Source organism: Martes martes, assembly GCF_963455335.1.
Source record: "Martes martes genome assembly, chromosome: 12".
In the NCBI taxonomy this organism is placed as follows: Eukaryota; Metazoa; Chordata; class Mammalia; order Carnivora; family Mustelidae; genus Martes; species Martes martes.
In genome coordinates, this window is record NC_137900.1 from 73773950 (window position 1) to 73786398 (window position 12449).

Below are 12449 nucleotides of genomic sequence, written 5' to 3' on the forward strand. Positions count from 1 at the left end.
TGGCTTTGCCCGCTGGTGGCTGCGGCTAGGAACACGCAGACACGCGGCCCTCACAACACGTCTGCAGCTTCCCATTCCTTTCAAAACAGTTCCTTTTCATCCAGATGCCATCCAAGTCTACATTTTGGGCCCAGGTTACCTGGAATGCCTGCTTTGTAAGATCATTAGGAAAAAAAGAAATGGAAGTCTGAGGTTGCTGTCACTGCCTTAAGGTCTGAGTTAGGAGGAAATCATGAGTAATTACGTATAAGTCCTTAAAAAAAAAAAAGTATTGCTGTCACTATGTTGGTTGTTAAGGAAGCATAAGAAAGTAATTCTGATGTAATCTGGCTGGTAAATTTGCAATCTTGTGCCAGACTCATGCATTCACCTGGGGCAGGAAACACAAGGACATACTGTAAAAATACACCGCCAGTGTCAATAATTAACTTGTTAAATCCTTTAATTTGAGCACCAGCAAGTATTTTTCTCCTGTATAGAAACGCAGCTCCAAATTTATGGATATTGCCTCTTGGTAGCAGTTTCCATCTTTATATTAACCTAATGATCACCCTGATCTGAATTCTTCTCTAAAGAATCCTGAGGAAGTGTTTCAACAAAACTATATGGAGGCAAGATCTTTCAATTTACTGATGCAAATGCATATGCCAGATTAATTACGGTAGACAGAGAGATGACCTACGCATCGGTGTGGGGCTTTTACTTCCATTAATTTTTATGAATTTAAGATTACTTTTGGTGAATATGAAAGTATGCTTATGAATACAAAAGTAATATATTTTCTTTGAAAATAAGTCAGAAACTGTCACCATCATGCCGGGTAATATATTTCATCATTGTTGCTCCTGGAACCCGATTAACACTTGGCCTGCGCTTCTATCTGTGACACTGTTCTTTAAATAAATGTAAGTAATAACATATGTAATAAATAAAAATTCTCTGCATGTTTCAGAAAAAAAAAAGTCAGAAATAAAGGGAAATTTGGATAAGGGGTAAAAGTTTCCCAATGTTCCACGTCTTGGGAAAAATCGTTATTAATAAAGTTTGGGAAACCTCTTTCTATGCATACTGTATATACATATTCTAGGCAACAGAGAACACACTATAAGCACTTCTTTTGTTGTTTTTAGAGAGTTTTTACTTTTAAATAATCTCCACACCCAACGTCAGGCTTGAACTCGTAATCCTGAGATCAAAGTGGCATGCTCCATCGACTGAACCAGTCAGGTACCCCCATAAGCACATTTCATGTACTATTTTCCAAGGAACATAATGCCATAATGATTTTTCATGTTATTAAAACTCTTTGTAAATATGAGAGAGAGACGTGCGCGTGAGCAGGGGGAGGGACAGAAGGAGAGGGAGAGGATCCTCAAGCAGACTCCTTGCTGAGTGCAGAGCCTGACATGGGGACTGATCCCAAGACCCTAAGATCATGACATAAACTGAAATCATGACTCAGACACTAAACCGACTGAGCCCCAAGTCAGAGTTTTTGTCAAAAAATCCAAGTCAAAAAATCTGTGCCCCAAGTCAGATTTTTTTTTTTTTAATAGGATTGCTTCTCAGACTAGGAATTACTGAGAAATATGTATGCATATTTTTAAAGCTGTTAATACATGTTGCCAATTGTTTTGGAGAAAGGTTGTACTAGTGTACAACTAGAGAAGTTCAAGGAAATGATTTTATTTAATTGCCAAGCATATTATCTCTAAAACAAATACCACCATCACCACCACCACCAGTAAAATCTTTGCCAATTTGGTAAGCAAAAATGTAAATCATTTAAATTTGCATTTCTTTTATAATTAGTAGGGCTCCTCCTTTTCTATCTGTATTTCTTCTTTAGTGAATTGCTTGTACACATCTCAGCCCCAAACAAAATGTTTTCTAATGGCTGTCTATTAAATCATAATATTTTAGAATATTATTATTTTGTCATGTATGTTTTCCCTTGGTTTCAAAATTCAGTTAATGGTAATTTTTGACTTGTAAGAGAAGTTTTTACATTTGCAGTCAAGTATATTTGTTTCTTTTTGGGTTCTTTAAAATTTTATTTTCAAATTATTTCTAAAGCATATAATTCAGTGGTTTTTAGTATATTCACAAAGTTGGGCAATGATCACCACTATCAAAGTGCAGAACATTTCTTTACCCTCAAAACAATCCTGTTCCCATCAGCACTTACTCCCCATTCTCTCTTTGCTCATCTTCTGTTTGTATAATTTGCCTGTTCTGGGCATTTCATATAAATGGAATCCAACGCTATACGGCCTTTTGCATCTGGCTTCTTTTACTGAGCATAATGGTTTCAAGGTTCCCAAGAGTAATGTCAGTCTTCGTTTCTTGTCTCTTCCTGATCATGTTTGGTTTTGCTACACCCCTTGTCTTTTTTGAGAAGCCACAGGAACTTAAGATTTATTTGGACCTGGCACACCCTGACCCACTGACTTCAGTTCATTTGCTAGTCAACTTCTACTAAGTATGATGAGTATTAGTTTGAAAAGGAAAAGCCTTACTCTAGGAGAGAAGTATCTTTGTGGTATGAGTTTTAGAGATTTTATTGAGAATGTTTACTAAACCTTGCTGAAAGCTTTTGCTACACCTACTGAAATGATCATATGGGTTTTAGTACTTGACTTTCCTATGATAGAGGGTAGGAATCACTGTGCTATGGTTGGACAATTTTTTCATTCTTGTGCAAAAACCATATTCCATTTGACTGTCGTGTGTTGTTGAATTTGCTTTTATCTGTTGCTGCTAATTATCTTTGCCATATAAATATTCTGAAGTTAAGAAGTAGTAGTTGAATGCATTTCTCCCCAGGTCATTATGCATTATTTTGTAGTGCTATGGTTGGACAAATTTTTCATTCTTGTGCAAAAACCATATTCCATTTGACTGTCGTGTGTTGTTGAATTTGCTTTTATCTGTTGCTGCTAATTATCTTTGCCATATAAATATTCTGAAGTTAAGAAGTAGTAGTTGAATACAATGAAAAAAGCACAGATATTTGGGGCCAGACATATCCGAGTTTTAAGGTTCTGATACTGATAATTCTGTGACCGTGGCATTTTTCCTTCTCATCTTCATTATGCATTATTTTTGTAGATTTTTAACCATATGAGTATGGAAATTTTTATATCCTGCCTTTTCCCTAATTTAACCTTACACCCCATGCATTTCTCCCCAGGTCATTATGCATTATTTTTGTAGATTTTTAACCATATGAGTATGGAAAATTTTATATCCTGCCTTTTCCCTAATTTAACCTTACACCCCATGCATTTCTCCCCAGGTCAATGTGTTATCTTCGCAGGCTATGTAAGACATTATGCATTATTATGCATTTTTCCTTCTCATCTTCATTATGCATTATTTTTGTAGATTTTTAACCATATGAGTATGGAAAATTTTATATCCTGCCTTTTCCCTAATTTAACCTTACACCCCATGCATTTCTCCCCAGGTCAATGTGTTATCTTCGCAGGCTATGTAAGACATTATGCATTATTATGCATTTTTCCTTCTCATCTTCATTATGCATTATTTTTGTAGATTTTTAACCATATGAGTATGGAAATTTTTATATCCTGCCTTTTCCCTAATTTAACCTTACACCCCATGCATTTCTCCCCAGGTCAATGTGTTATCTTCGCAGGCTATGTAAGACATTATGCATTATTTTTGTAGATTTTTAACCATATGAGTATGGAAATTTTTATATCCTGCCTTTTCCCTAATTTAACCTTACACCCCATGCATTTCTCCCCAGGTCAATGTGTTATCTTCGCAGGCTATGTAAGACAAAATGTGCTTAAGGTAGCAGAATTTAGAGTTCCTTATCATTGGGCTTTTCATCCATGTCCACTTTTTTACCAATTAATAATGATGCTATGATGAACTTTATCATGCCTAAAATTTCCTTTTATTAGCTCAGTGTATAAAAACACTTTTAAGGATACATATTGTCAAAGTGCTTTCTAAAATTATTATACAGATTTCCATTCTCACTGACAATGTATAAAACTCCCTATGTCATCCTACATTTGCCCACATTGTCTATTAATGTTAAAAATAAATTACTCCTGGGATGCCTGGGTGGCTCAGTGGGTTAAGCCGCTGCCTTCGACTCAGGTCATGATCTCAGGGTCCTGGGATGAAGTCCCACATGGGGCTCCTTGCTCGGCAGGGAGCCGGCTTCTCCCTCTGCCTCTGCCTGCTACTCTGTCTGCCTGTGCTCTCTCTCTCTCTCTGACAAATAAATAAATAAAGTCTTTAAAAAAATCACTGCTCATCTGATAAACAAATGGTTTCTCACTATTGTGGAATCTGCATGCTGCATTGGTAAGGTCCAACATTTTCTCACATGCAATGAATTTACTGCATTTCTTTGGTGAGTTGTCTGTGCTCTTGAGTTCCATGTATCTTTTTCAGTTTATATAATAAGACATTATAATAAAGGCACTATTGGTCTGCCATAAGAATGTGTCTTTACATTTTGGTAACAATTTCTAAAACGACACCAGAACTTTCCATTTACTTACGCTATCCAATCTACCCATCGTGCCTACCATGAATTTTCTGTGACTTGTAGGTTTAGGTGTTTTTAAAAATCTTTAAATTGCTATGAAAAATTAGTTACAAAAGCCATTTTTATGGTTTTAATATTGGTATTTCACTCCCAAATCCCTCGTGAATTTACTTTTGTTTTGTGGTGAGAATAGAAATTAAGAGAGTTTAACGTTTTTACCAATTGTCTAATGCCAGTCACTCAATACTCCTCTCTCTCACTTTCTAATACTTCTTAACAAAAATGCCAGTGGCTTTGAAGGGGCGGGGGGTGGGAGGGTGGGGGAACCAGGTGGTGGGTATTGGGGAGGGCACAGATTGCATGGAGCACTGGGTGTGGTGAAAAAACAATGAATACTGTTACGCTGAAAATAAATAAAAAATTTAATTAAAAAAAATGCCAGTGGTCACTTAAAAGTTTTTAAGTAGAATATTTGAATTTATGTGTACAGACTATCACACTGATGCTTTTGTGATTCTTGATCTTGCACTATTTTAATTAGTGCAGTTTTTTTTTTAAAGATTTTATTTATTTGACAGAGATCATAAGTAGGCAGAGAGGCAGGCAGAGAGAGAGGGGAAATCAGGCTCCCTGCTGAGCAGAGAGCTGGATGACCCAAGACTCTGAGATCATGATCTGAGCTGAAGGCAGAGGCTTAACCCAACTGAGTCACCCAGGTGCCCTAGTACAGCTTTTATTTGTTTCAATTTTTAATAAAGTAGGCCTTTTCATTATTTTTCTTTAAAACATTTTAATTTTCCACTTTTTTCCCCAATAAACATTAAAATAAATAATTTGGTCATGCTTCAAAAAAAATCCAGTATGGCAGGTATGATTGGAATTAAATTATGACTATAATTTTATTTGGGAAAAATCGACATCTTTAAAACATGTTATTCTCTCACTGAGGAGATGGCATGCCTTGCATTATTCAAGCATTTATAAATGTTTATAGGTATGATTTTATAATATTTTTCCTTGAGGTCACATACATTTCTTATTTATACAATATATACACACACATACATAAAGATATATGTATGTATATACTAATATTGTGAATAGGATCTTTCTTTACTATATTTTCTGTTTTTAAATGACATTTAGGAAAGCTCCTTTTATATGTTTATCTGTAACTAATTTATGGGACTCAGTGTTTTTAATGAATTTTCCTGCCTTTGGCTTTTCATTTTATAAGTTATATCACCATTCCTTCTGCCAAAATAAAAATTGTGACTCTTAATTTTCTCATCCTTATACCTTTCATTTATCTGATAAATTTATATATTACTGCTTTGTCTGGAACTCACAGAATAATGTTCAAGATCAATGGGGATAGCTTTTTTGCTTCATTTCTGATTTTAGAGGGAAACATTTAATACTTCACTATGGAACTGGTTATTGTTGGTTTGAAACAGATTATGCTTTAGTATGCTGGAAAACATCCTTACTTCCTTTTTAGAAATTTAAGAATTCACTGTGAATATATGCAGTACCAAAAATTAAAAAAATAACATTCTTCAGCTACTTTTGAGTTTCTACTCTGTGACTCGTATTTCTTGATATGAATATCATTTGCAAACCTCATTTGCATGATGCCTTACTTCACTGTACTGCCTGCATAACACAAATAATTTAACTTACTATGAAATAAAGATCTTTTCACCTACTCAAAGTAACCCAATACAAATACCACTTAGCAGGTACACTTTCAGAGCCGAGTTTTGTTTCCAAATGCAGTAGCTTTCCCTAGCTTCTATTTTCTGGTACCATCTTTCTTTTTATTACTTGGCTTTTATTTTATAGTTTTAGGATTATAAATGATGAAGATCAACATAGTTTGGAAGTTGACGGGACATCAATAAGCTAAATAAAAGGTATACTGATAAGCTCGTAAAATTGGAAGAGGGTGAATGTCAGGAGAAAGAAGAAGTCGACAGCTGAAGAGTGCAGGGCAGGGAAGAGAACCACTAGGACAATCGAGATCTTCTTCATTGTTCCTGCATTTCTTCACAGTGTTACAATGTACCCCATGGCGGATTTGGGAGCATTTCTCCCAGGACGAAGGTGAGCTGACTGAGATTCTCTTGTTTTAAACAAAATCTAGTGTTTGGCTTTATTTTCCAGAAGTCTGGGGAAGTCTTTATCCTGGCAGAAGTACGGTGATGGAGTGAATGGGGATTGAGGGGGAGCCGAGCCCTGCTTTGGACAGCATCAATTCTTTTTTGCAAGTGAGACCAGGAGCACAGTTTTGGGGAACTTCTCCCATTTGCCTTTCCTCTCCCCCTTCTCTGTCCTGCTTTTTTCTATCTCCCAAAGCAGTGAGCTGCGGGATTATGACCTAGGAGTGGGCTCTCTGTTCAGTTTCCAATTCTTGCATTTCTTATTCCAGCTGTGAGAAGGAAGGGAACCACTTCGCTTTGTGAGCCATGACCATACTTTCCCCCTCTACCATTAAGCTGATTGCCCGTAGCTTTCCAAATGCCGGGGAAGGAATTAACCAGGCTATTCCTCATCTCTGGCTTCAGCATTTTGTGTGGCAGGTGGTAAGGTCCAACAACTACCTGCTGATTCAATAAAAGGAAATCTTTTTCATTCTGCATACAGTGAAGAAGATGGCACTAGAATGAGGGGTGTTCTGTACTGTGGTTTCTCGATACACCGCACGTGATCCTGTGTTGGGCCAGCATGGATGAAAGATCGTTATCCTCGTCATCATTTCTGGGACATCTCACAAAATGGCACTATCCAACCAAACATTATTTAATAGCAAAATAGATTTTAATTGAAAAATCATTTTAAGTAACCGAAGAAAAACGTGTAGCAGAAACTTCCCCAGCAGACAGCAGAGTATGTACATTTTGTGAGTGGAGCAGCCTCTATTTAACATACCTTTATATCGAAAATACGAGCATATTTAAAAATGGGAACATGTAAGAAAGTATGTCACAAAGAATAACAAAATAGAACACAAAATACAAGGTAAACCCCAAATAACAAGTTTACAAAACAAAACAAGACCCAGCACCGTGTTGGAATTTCTTTGCATAAGTTCCAGGATGCCCAGGACTACCAGGAAGAGATGATCCTGCTTTTAGGAGAGCTGGTTGGTTGTGCAGTGGTTAAAACCCAGGCCTCCTTTTCCTGGAACAAAAAACAAAGAGATTCAACAGAAGAACTGAAGCGAAGAGGTAAAAGCTTAGGGGCCGATGAAAACGGGACTGAAAGTCTCAGACTCCCCGGGCATCCTCCGTGACATCGTTTGTAGGGATGGGGGTCATCCCTTGAGAGAACACGGGCCAACCTTAGGAAAAGATCTGGGAATCAGGAAAACCTGAGTTTTGATCCTGGCTCTGCTGCCAGTCTCCTATCTGGTTATCCTCTTATCTGTAAAACGGTAAGTTTGGTCTTCGTGAACCTGAATGTCCCTTACAGCACTGACACTTTAGCGTTTTTACTTATGCCATTTATTTAGGATCGATTTCCTGAAGATGCCCATAGAGACCAGGGGAAACACACTCTCTTTCTGAAGGACAGAACTAACTGGGAATAAGAGCAGGTCCGTCTTAGTCATCAGCAGAGAAGGTTATAGGTTGAGGAATTTAATGGATACCACAGGGCGTTTCTTGGCCTGCTATCACTGATGCCTGGAAATGGCTCCATCTGCGAACAAGCTTTACTGAGCATTTGTGTGTGTGTGTGTGTGTGTCTGTGTGTGTGCCTGGAGTAAGCACGAGGGAGACAATCTTCAAGGCACTCAATCTTGCGGGAGAGAAGGAATTTAAAAAAAAAGTGTTTGGAAACATTTACTGTTTTGATTTCTCAGAAAAGCTTTCTCCTCTTCCCATTTCGGGAATCCTACTACATGTTTCTTTCTTCTGGAAACTGTCAGCCTCCTCTCCCCTTTACCCAAGAGTAAGGTGAAGATTTTGACAAAATGACTCTTCCGTTAGTATAACATAACTCAGCTTAGGATTATGGTTCACCGATCCATGGTGGGCCCTTGAATGGATCTGAGTAGTGAGTTCTTCTCCTGGATTTTTAAACTGGGTCAGCATACATTTCTGTGGCTGATGTGGCATGACATGTAAAATGTGGAAGCTCTAAGCAGTTCTGTCCTTCCACTTGAACTGAACAGCAGAGAAAACCACACTACAGAGGATGGAGTGGGCACTGGAGAGAGGAGGGGAGACCAGAGGTAGAGAGGCTGTACGTGGCTTTCCAGTCCTCAGTCTGGTCTACTAATGCTTAGCCGCCTCATGTCTTTGGGTTCTATGAAGGTCCTTCTATTGTGACAACATATTCCTTTCTTTAATTACACTAGTTAGAGTTGTGGTAAGAGAGTCCTAACTAGTAGTTTCTCCTAGATTAATCCATCACAGTACGAGGAGGCAGGAGCTGGCCCAATCTTCTGGGTTGAAGATGACCTTTCCTTGAATGTGGCATATGCCTTGTAGTTTATTTTGCTGATTGCAGAATATATACATTCAGATTCCTTTATTAAACTTTTGCATAAGAATATCTAGATTTTTTTCTTTATTAATATAAAGTATTTTCACAAAAGCTAATAATTATTCTTCCCCTAGTTGAGAAAGAGCTCTTATGGGAGTATTTTGATATTAGGGTATCACACAAACAACTCTGGGTATCCTTTTCTTATCTATAAGATGAAGGAGTTGAAATAGAAAGTCTAAAATTATAAGGATGTTATATTTCCTGTTCCTTTTTGAGTCATTTCCATTCTTATTCCTTTAATCTTTTTTTTTCTCTCTCTCTTCTTTTCTTTTTTCCCCAGAAATCCATTCCAGTTTGATTTTCATTTTCTTAAATTCTTTCAACTCTGCTCTCACATAAAACTATTATTTTTAACTTGGAAGCTTCTACACATACAATCCAAATTCGCTCTTTGGGGTTTAATTTATGTTTTCTCTCTGCAAAGATGGCATATGCATGGGATGATGTGAAGAAATTCATTTTCAAGGCACTTGGCACCAAGACTGATTTTTTAAAAATGAAATTTGTACTTAAATTTTTGCCTTTGTAAGTTTCTAATCATGATGAAATAAAAGAAAATGGAAAATTTAAAGTTGTTTTCAGTTAACTGAATTTCCTGCTTTTTAAGGTGAATATGAAAATATCCATTTGTTTTTAATGGCTACTATAAGATGGAAGTAAATAGACATAATACAATTCTAAGTGATGTAATACAATAACATATACTGAAGTCTTAAAATAGAGCTGGTAATATTCCACCATTTCAATGTTTGTGGGGACAGTGCTACAGTATTGAAAATACTTTATCCACTGCATGGTGCAATATGTCTAACAATTCCTGAAATTTAAAAAAGCTTAAACCTTGAGAGAGAAGAACAAAGCTAGAGGCGTCATGTTCTCTGATTTCAAACTATATCACAAAGCTATGGTAATCAAAATAGTATGGTGTTGGCATAAAAACAGACACATAGATGAATGAAACAGAATAAAGAGCTCAGGAAAAACCCATGCATAGATGGTCAATTAATTTATGACAAAAGAGCCAAGAATATACACTGAGGAAAGGATAATCTCTTCAACAAATGGTGTTGGGAAAACTGGACAGCCACATGAAAACAGATGAAAGTGGACCACTTTTTTTTTTTTAAGATTTTATTTATTTATTTGACAGAGAGACAGAGAGAGCACAAGCAGGGGGAGCGGCAGGCAGAGTGAGAGGGAGAAGCAGGCTCCCCACTGAGCAGGGAGCCTCATGCGGGGCTTGATCCCAGGACCCTGGGATCATGACCTGAGCTGAAAGCAGACGAAAGCAGATGCTTAGCCAACTGAGCCACCCAGGTGTCCCCTACTTTCTAAATCATACATAAAAATTAACCCAAAATGGATTAAAGACTTGAATATAAGAGTTGAAACCATGAGACTCCTAGAAGAAAACATAGGTGGCAAGCTCCTTGACATTGGTCTTGGTGATGAATTTTTTGGATTTGACAGCAAAAGCAAAGGCAACAAAAGCAAAAATCAACAAGTGGGTCTACATCAAACTAAAAGCTTCTGCACAGCAAAGGAAACCAACAACAAGATGAAAAGGCAGCCTACTGAATGGGATCATAGATCTGATAAGGCATTACTATCCAAAATACAGAAAGAGTTTACACAACCCAATAGCAAAAACAAAAAAAAAAAAAAAAAAAACAAACAAACAAAACCCAAAACCCAAAAACCCAAAACCAAAACCAAAAAAAACAACCCAAACAATTAGATTAAAAAACAGGTAGAGGATTTGAATAGACATTCTTCCAAAGATGACATCCAGATGGCCAATAGACACATGAGAAGATGCTCAACATCCTCAGTCATCAGGGAAATACAAATCAAAACCACAATGAGGTATCACCTCACACCTGTTGGAATGGCTATTATCAAAAAGATAAGAAATAACAAATTTCGGCAAGAATGTGGAGAAAAGAAAACATTAATGCACTGTTGGTGGGAATGGAAATTGGTACCGCCACTATGCAAAACAGTACAGAGGTTCCTCAAAAAGCAAAAAATTAAAAATAGAACTGCCATACAACCTAGGAGTTCTTCTACTTCTGGGTATTTCTCTGAAGAAAATGAGAACACTAACTCAAAAAGATATCTGTACCACCATGTTCATTGCAACATTATTTAAAATAGCCAAGATGTGAAAACAACCTAATGGTCCACTGATGGATGAACAAATCAGGAAAATGTGACACACACACACACACGCGCGCGCGCACAGAAATATTATTCAGCCATTACAAAATGTAATCTTGCCATTTACAACAACGTGGATGGCCCCCGAGGGCATTAGGCTAAGGGAAATAAGTTGGACAGAGAAAGACAAATACCGTATGGTCTCACTCAAAATAACCAGCCAACCAAAAAAACCCCTCATAGGTACAGAGAACAGACTGGTGGTTGCCAGAGGCAGGAAGTGGGGGGTGGGCGAAATGTGAAAAAGGAGTCAAAAGGTGCAAACTTCCAGTTATAAAATAACTAAGTCACAGGGATGTCACGTACAGCATGGTGACTACAGTTAACAACACTGCACTGCATATTTGAAAGCTGCTAAGAGAATAAATCTTATAAGTTCTTATCAGGAGAAAAACATTTTGTAAATGTGTGGTGATGGAGGCTAATTAGATCTATTGTGATAATCATTTTGCTATATACATATATAAAATCATTATGTTGTATACCTGAAACGAATATACTGAATGTCAAATATACTTCAGTAAAATAAAGTTTAAATTATATTTAATCATTTTCCCTTAGAGTTATTTTTGTGATAATCTTTTCTCAACTATGATATTTATCTGGTTAGAAATGAGAAACCAATGGACAGACATATTTTTACATAAATTTTGTTAGTCAATTAAATACTGCATATACATACACTAGAAGTATGAAACAAGATTTTTGACTTTAAAAACAAACATTTCTTATCAATTTCCATACCATTTTCTATTATAATCAGGAATGCACGTGAACATCAATACAATGTATTGAGTTTATTATTTATTTTACATCCTTACATATGAATGATGCAAGCTTCTGTTCAAGAGGGCAGTTAATTTGTTTAATTAAACCTTTTTTTGTGGAAAAGTATGGAATGTTTCATGAATTTGCATGTCATCCTTTTAAAGGGGCCAAGCTAACCTTCTCTGCATTGTTCAAACTTTAGTTTACATGCTTCCAAAGTGAGCAAAAGATTATTTATTTTTGAGATATTGTTTTCTTAACTAATATTTCTTTGTGTTGGCTCTGGTTCACATTTAGAGAGTATCTGAAGATAGACATTTTTGGATATAAGAGGATTATACTTAAACCAGAGTTACCTTCTGGCTCTTGGGAC